This window comes from Hyla sarda, chromosome 8 (genome assembly GCF_029499605.1).
Source record: "Hyla sarda isolate aHylSar1 chromosome 8, aHylSar1.hap1, whole genome shotgun sequence".
Lineage (NCBI taxonomy): Eukaryota > Metazoa > Chordata > Amphibia > Anura > Hylidae > Hyla > Hyla sarda.
Genome location: NC_079196.1, coordinates 120,686,990 through 120,695,712, shown reverse-complemented (window position 1 = coordinate 120,695,712; position 8,723 = coordinate 120,686,990).

Below are 8,723 nucleotides of genomic sequence, written 5' to 3'. Positions count from 1 at the left end.
AATATTTGCCTAGAACATTCTGCCCACAGACAACACTACATGTGCAATGTGACGGACTCCCTTTAGAAAAAAAATCATGATAGTAGTAGTAGATCTGAATGAATTACATAGTACAGTACACTACTCGTGCTGTGTCTAACACAAATAGAATGATATTATTCTTATATCCCCTAAGCTAGTACTTGTAGGAATCTCATGAATCCTAGGTGATGGCCATATTTTATCTTACAGTATTATGTGATATTTTTCACATAGCAATTGCTAGGTAGCTGGGCCTGGTACAGTATACCATATATTTCCATAATCATGTAAAGACAAAAGGCTGTGAACAAGCTGCACACCTAAGTGGTTTTCTCAGATATGACCTCTTTACAGCAAAAATGTAACCTTGTCTGTAGCAGATCCAAGCGTAGTTCATCAAGCAATGCTTTCTTTTCCATTTCATAGCTCAAACTTTCTATTGTAAACCTTACCCAGGTGTCTGTTTTTACAGAAAATCATCAGGAATATTTTTAATAAAAGCAAATTCACAATGAAACGTCTTCCTGAATTTTATGTTGTGGTCTTTGAGACAAGCGCAAAATATAGGGAGGTTTCTTAAAATGGAGCAGTTGCCCAAAGCAATCAATCAGATGGCTTCTTTAGCTTTAGAAAAGGCCTCTGGAAAATAAAAGAAGCAATCTGGTTGCTATGGGCAACTGCACCACTTTTCCCCCATGCACAGGTTTTAATAATCTTCCCATTATGAAGCAAAGTAGTACAGTAGTCAAGAGTTTCCTATTAGCGATAATCTGGAAGAATAAGGAGTAGAAGGAAGAAAAGAAACAGTAAAGAAAATATATATAGGAGTAAATAAGGAAAAGTAAGAGTAGTAATAGTAAGGAGAACATAGGTGGCTAGACTGTTAGGCTAAAAATAAATGTTGTTATTGAGCTATATATATATATATATATATATATATATATATATATATATATATATATATATATATATATATATATATAATGTTACAAGTCAGGTATGATATCATGTGATGAACCGATTCACCTCATAAGATGGTACCTGACTTATAACATATCTCAAAAACATCTACTTTTAGCCTAACAGTCTGGCAATCTATTTTCTTCTTGATATCACTACCCTTATTTTTCCTTATTTTCTCCTATCTTTCCTTTTTGTTTACTATTTCTTTTTTTCTTCCTTCTATCTTCCAGATTACGCCTAATAGGAAGCTCTTGAGGACTGCACTCCTTTGTTCCATAACTTGTTTTTACTCCATGCACTTTGGGTATTTAGTACTACAGTTAACCTCAGGCCTTCCCTTAGTTTAACCAATTGTAGAGCTGCACACTTCTGTGTTTTGTTTGCACAACATCTCCCCATTAGAATGAACATTCTTTTTTCTTATGTGCACAAACTCTGTTGCATATTTATACACATGCAAAGAATGGTGCCGGTGATCAATACACCACACTGCAACTCTACCTATTTCCGCTGATTCCAGGGCACCTAGGGAGTAGTGGCAGGTTTTTGTTTTACAGGCTGCAGCATGGGGATAATGTTAAAAAAAACAAAAAACACTACACCAGCGTGAATAAATAGAAAGTTGGACAAAGCGCTCAAGGATCTAATGCAATAAGTATGGTTATGATATATGTGGGAAAGGTGTAGAATTGAGTAATATGGTATATATGGAGATATGGGTCTGGTGTAATGAGTATGGTATATGTGGGAAAATTGGGTGTGGGATGAATTATTATGGTATATATGGAGATATGGATAGGATATGGAAATGAAATAGGGTGGTATTGAATTTGTGAGACAAACTATGCAGGTGAATGTGATGTGAAAAGAGGGAGTGACTGAGGTTGAATTGTGTGAAAAAATGAGCCTTAATACTCCAAAAAATGCGCAATGTAACAGATACACCAGTAGGCAAAAACAATTAACAACATCAATTTATTAAACAATAAAATATAGGTATATACCGAGCCACTGGGCTCCAATAGTAAAATATTATGGGGGAAACACAGATATAAGACCTTAAGAAGCCTTAAAAGGGCTGTAAGATACGCACTGTGAGTGAACACCATCGTCATGGTGGGCACTAACAAGTGTGGTTTCAGCTGTTCAGAAAGACATAGCAAAGTACAGTGTCGGCGTTCCTGTATTTCAGACCTCCGGTATTGCAAACATGAAAGTGCTTGTCAGCGTATGTCCGCGCACTTCATGTGGTGGGCTTGCTGGTAGCAGATGCGCTGACAAGTATAAAATCCACGGCTGGACTGTAGTGAGTGTTCGGCTCCCCCAACCAACAGACTATTGTAAGTATAGAAGTTATGGTACTGTGTACCACTCACCAGTATCTGGTAGTTGGCATCTGTATCTGCTCCGCTGCCGTGGTCTAAGGCTGGCTTCTCAAACCTGGACAGCTTACCAATCGGCTAGATATTTGTTTTACCATTTACCAAGTATCCAGACACTATATACACTGCTCAAATTAAGGGAACACTTAATCAACACAATGTAACTCCAAGTCAATCACACTTCTGTGAAATCACACTGTCCACTCAGGAAGCATCACTGATTGACAATCAATTTCACATGCTGTTGTGCAAATGGAACAGACAACAGGTGGAAATTATAGGCAATTAGCAAGACAATCCTAATAAAGGAGTGGTTATGCAGGTGGTGACCACAGACCACTTCTCAGTTCCTATGCTTCCTGGCTGATGTTCTAGTGGTAGCATTATACGGAGGTCTACAACCCACACAAGTGGCTCAGGTAGTGCAGCTCATCCAGGATAACACATCAATGCGAGCTGTGGCAAGAAGGATTTTGCTGTGTCTGTCAGCGTATTGTTCAAAGCATGGAGGCGCTACCAGGAGACGTGGAGGAGGCCGTAGGAGTGCAAGTACCCAGCAGCAGGACCGCTACCTCCACCTTTGTGAAAAGAGGAGCACTGCTGGTCTCCAGCAGGCCACAAATGTGCATTTGTCCACTCATACGGTCAGAAACGAACTCCATGAGAGTGGTATGAGGGCCTGACGTCCACAGGTGGGGGTTGTGCTTATAGCCCAACACCGTGCAGGACATTTGCCAGAGAACACCAAGATTGGCAAATTCGCCACTGGCGCCTTGTGCTCTTCACAGATGAAAGCAGGCTCACACTGAGCACATGTGACAAAGTCTGTAGACGCCGTGGAGAACGTTCTGCTGCCTGCAACATCCTCCAGCATGACCAATTTGGAGGTTGGTCAGCAATGGTGTGGGGTGGCATCTCTTTTGGGGGGGCGCACAGCCCTCCATGCGGTAGCCTGACTGCCATTAAGCACCGAGATGAGATCCTCAGACTCCTTGTGAGATCATATGCTGGTGCGGTGGCCCTGCGTTCCTCCTAATGCAAGACAATGCTAGACCTCATGTGGCTGGAGTGTGTCAGCAGTTCCGGCAAGAGGAAGGCATTGATGCTATGGACTGGCCCGCCCGTTCCCCAGACCTGAATCCAAATGAGCACATCTGGGACATAATGTTTCGCTCCATCCACCAACACCACGCTGCACCACAGACTATCCAGGAGTTGGCGGATGCTTTAGTCCAGGTCTGGGAGGACATCCCTCAGGAGACCATCCACCACCTCATCAGGAGCATGCCCAGGAGTTGTAGAGAGGTCATACGGGCATGTGGAGGCCACACACACTACTGAGCCTCATTTTGATTTGTTTTAAGGACATTACATCATAGTTGGATCAGCCTGTAGTGTGGTTTTTCACTTTGATTTTGAGTGTGACTCCATATCCAGACCTCCATGGGTTGATAAATTTGATTTCCATTGATTATTTTTGTGTGATTTTGTTGTCAGCACATACAACTATGTAAAGATGAAAGTATTTCATACGATTAGTTCATTCATTCAGATCTAGGATGTGTTATCTTAGTGTTCCCTTTATTTTTTTGAGCAGTGTATATGTCCTGGAGTCCTGTACTCAACCCATACATAACTGAGAGGAGCAAAGTTGGCTTGAAACGCATCTGATGGGCACAGACTATAGGATACCGCTACAAAACAAACAGACGATGATCCAGCAATTGCAAAACGAAGATAACTTTATTGAAGATCACTGGGCACAGATAAAACCAACAATATCAGACGCGTTTCGAGCGCATGCACACAAAACGCGTCTGATATGGTTGGTTTTATCTGTGCCCAGTGATCTTCAATAAAGCTGTCTTCGTTTTGCAAGTGCTGGATCATCGTCTGTTTGTTTTGCATTGGAGTTACTTGCCGGGCGCAGTATCCGAGCACGGCCAAGAGGTGGTGAGCTGGAATTTCTTTGTTTGTATAGGATACCGCTGCATGAATTCTTAGATCTGTTGGTCTGCAACTATTAACTGACTTTGGAGCTACAAGTCTGAATCTATCCCTGTTTGCGTTCTCACCCTCCACGAGGATGGCCTGGTATCAGTGTGAATTGGCAGCGCCTGCCCAGGTTTGAGAAGCCAGTCTGTGACCACGGCAGTGGAGCAGATACGGACGCCGATTACCAGATACTGGTGAGTGGTACACAGTACCATAAGTTCTATACTCAGAATAATCTGTTGGTGGGGGGAGCCGAAAACATGATTCCACAGATGTCCAGGAGCGGTAGAATTTGACTTGAGTAAATCTTTTAGTGGGAAAGCTTGCCATTAAATCTGTCTTCCCATCAGAGGAGTCTTCAGCCCTCAAAGATGCCATGAACAGGAAAGCAGAAATCTTATTTAGAAAGACCTATTCTAATGCTGCAAGGTCAAGTAAAATCTCCCTTACTACCATACCCTTAGCAAGGGCACTGAGAATATGGCTTAGCCAGCTGATGAATGATATGGAAGATATAAAAATAAAAAGTAGATACTTTGAAATTTCCACCAAAATATGTCTACCTCAAATGCAGGTAGAAGAGCATGGATCAAGAATTGGTTAAAGGGGTACTCCCGTGGAAAACTTTTATTTTTATTTTTTTTTTTATCAACTGGTGCTAGAAAGTTAAACAGATTTGTAAATTACTTCTATTAAAAAAATCTTAATCCTTCCAGTACTTTTTAGGGGCTGTATACTACAGAGGAAATGTTTTTCTTTTTGTATATCTCTTATGTCATGACCACAGTGCTCTCTGCTGACATTTGCTGTCCATTTTAGGAAATGTCCAGAATGTTTGCTATGGGGATTTGAGTCCTGCTCTGGACAGTAGAGAGCACCGTGGTCGTGACATAAAAGAGAAGTCCAAAAAGAAAAATCTTTCCTCTGTAGTATACAGCCCCTAAAAAGTACTGGAAGGATTAAGATTTTTTAATAAAAAGTAATTTACATATCTGTTTAACTTTCTGGCACCATTTGATCTAAAAAAAAGTTTTCCACGGGAGTACCCCTTTAAGGCACACAACCTCTAAAAAAAACACTTCTGTATCTTACCTTTCCATCCAGGCAATTTCCCCAATTAGAAGGTTTACTTAAGGGGCGTGGCTTAGCGCAGCATGTGAGCGGACGCACTAGCACAGAGCTCCACTACAATCCTCTAATTTATCATGAACTTTCGGCTTAAAATCTGCTGCACCCACCTGCTGTGCTGTTAGGGTGCCTGGACTCTGCTGTGTTTGCTATGACCGGGCGCAAGAGGAACAAGAAGGTCCCGGGGCCGCTGGACGAGAGTGAGACTGAGGTGCGGAGTGGGCCGGAGTCATTTTGCCTGGCTCAAGTCACGGAGCATCTTCAGCTCTTCGTGCGCATCACTGATTCCCCTGCTGCTGAGCTGGAGAGGGAGCCGGGTAGCCCCTGGAGCGCTGTGGAGGGTGGGGAAGCTGACTGGCAGGTGGCCAGTGCGGAACCCCCGGCGGCTCCGGTGCCTGCAGTGAGTAATAGGCCTGACCTGACTGCTGCTGCAATGAACTCTGCCATTAAAGGGGTTGTGCGCTGCCCTTACTTTCGGAGTTCCGCTCACAGCGTCCGGAAGTTCATTACTCCAAACGCTGTGTGCGGGCTACCGTGTTCGCGGCCACCGGGCGTGACGTGACGCCCGCCCCCTCAACGAAAGTCTATGGGAAGGGGGTGCGACCGCTGTCACGCCCCCCTCCGATAGACTTTGGTAGAGGGGGTTGGCGTGACGTCACGAGGGGGGCCGACAAGACGTCACGCCCGGCGGCCGTGAACACGGAAGCCCGCACACAGCATTTGGAGTAATAAACTTCCGGACTCTGTGAGCGGAGCTCTGAAAGTCAGGGCAGCGCACAACCCCTTTAAGCCCTTCGGTACTGGAGTGCAGCCTGCTCCCCCTGGGGACTCCTCTACCAACACTCCCTTATTTACTCCTGATGCTGCTGCTTCTCTGCTGTAGCTGCATACCCCTAAAATACCATCTCCTGTGCATGTTAACTCTTCATCTGCTGCTGTGGATTGTGTGCATGTGCCTGCTCCTGCATCCTCCTTCCTTCCTTCTAGCCCCACTCAAAGATGTGTTCCTGGCCGTATCTAAGAGCAATGCAGATGTTAAACTACTGCTTGGTAGCCTGCGTGAGGACATTAATCTTATCCGTCATGACATGCAAAAGGTGTCCGAGTCAGTCAGTGCGGTTGAGGGGAGAGTGGGAGATATTGAGGACCAGGTCCCTCCACTTAAGTGAGACATGCTCCGCGTGATTAACCATTTAACTGCTCGCTTCTAAATCGGATGATATGGAGAAATGCCTTAGACGGAATAACGTATGCCTGGTGGGCGGTCCAGATAATTTTTTGAAAGCTGGCTCCTTAATACCTTCGGCCGAGAGACTTTGACCCATCTGTTTGCTGTGGAGCGCGCTCATAGAGTGCCTACTCGCCCCCTTCCACCTGGGGCTCCGCCGAGAGCTGGTCTTATCCGGATTCTCCATTACAAGGATCGTGATATTATCCTGCGCAAGGCCAGGGACATTGACTCTCTTGCCATTGATGGACATTGTGTCTCCATTTTCCCTGACTTCTCGGCTGAGGTTCAGAAGTGTGCTAAATTTACTGACTTCAAACGTCGCCTGCATGCACTGAAGGTGGTGTACTCTATGCTCTATCCTGCACGCCTCCGCATGGTTGCTCTTGGAACTATCCATATATTTGATACTCCCACAACAGCCGTGGAGTGGCTGGATGGACATGAGGCTCAGATCAGACGTGCTGGACGTTGAAGTCTCCTCTTAATTGTTCACTGGACTCCCTGTCGGGGGAGGGGGGGGGGTGTTATGCTAAAAATTTTTGGAAGCTGGCACGTTGGTCCATTCCCGGTGTGGGACGGTGGGCATGTTCTCGTACTAACTTATGTTATTTGTTGCCACTCTCATGTTTATTGGCTTTTAGTTTATCTGCTCTACGTACCTTCTTTTGCTGCCGAATGTTTCCCTTTTATTCTTTTTTAGGCTCCGCCCTGTGCGAGAAATGTTGGTACTGTAACCTCTATGTTTCTTTTAATTCCTGCTCACCCTACCAGGGCTATTTGTTTTCCTCTAATATCGCAAGTTGCGGTTGTTTGGTTTGTAGTTTGTCTGCTGTGTTTTTGTGGTGCCGTGTCTTCCCTTCAGATTTTTTGTGCAATCTTGTCCTCTTAGGACTTGTCTGGACTCTGTCTGTCCGTTCCTCTTTGTCTCTGTTCTTTTTATTTTGTACTCCCCTGTATATCTACTATGTGTTACTGCGACCTGTGTTTTTGCTCCTGACCTGTGTCTTTTTGTCCCCACATGGTCTCCTTCCCATTTTACTGCTGTCCTGATTGACTGTGCTCTTTCTCTGTTCTGTCTTTTGGGCATTTCTATGCTCCGGTTGTCATTTATGTTCCTTTGGTGGTATTATGACTAATCGCCTGATTTCCGATAAAAAAAAAAATATTCGCAAAGTCACACGTATTAAATTCAAGTCCACTACACAAACTTGCCTAGAAAAACCTCCACCGTAAGCTGCTTTGTGAACAGCTTCAAAATATTCAAACTTCAAAATATTCCCGACTTTTTATTTGTGCAAAAATACACTGCACCAAGCATGCACAAAAAACAGCCAAAACTAAAGTTTCCCCCTCAACTTTTCTTTCATGTTTCTGGAGATTAAGAGTTTACTTCTGCAGAGACAAAGGTGAGTATGGATTTTTTTTCCCTCTAGCATACCAACATCCTAAAGGAGTAAAAAGGCACAAGAAGTCTAAGCACAGGCTGTGCTGACCTCTAATAAAAACTATAAAAGATCTTTATTAATTCAGTCCAAAGCATCTAAATTTAACAAAAAGATAGTTACAGTCAAATGTACGCCCTTGCGCATTGATTTTGCGTTAGGCAATGATTTGCTTCTTCCCTTAGTTGGATCCATGGAATATCTTCTCCGTACCCTTTCTGATCATTCTCCAATCCTTATACACTATATTCCTGACCCCCCATCCCAGGTCGCGAGACTCTTTGTTTCGCTTGAACCCATTTTGACTTCAGGTTCCTGCGGTGGGTACTACTATTCAATCTGATATCATTGTCTTCCTTGAGATTAATGTGGGGAGTGCTTCCATGCGTAAGGTTTGGGTTTCCCTAAAAGCGTATGTCCGAGGTGTCTTTATTAGAGATATCTCGACTTGTAAATCTAAGAATAGGGCTATTCAGACCTCCCTACAGCAACAGGTGCTCCTAGAGGAGCGTAAGTTCCTTGAAGACCCCTCTGATCTAAATAGGGAAAACTGTCAGTCTA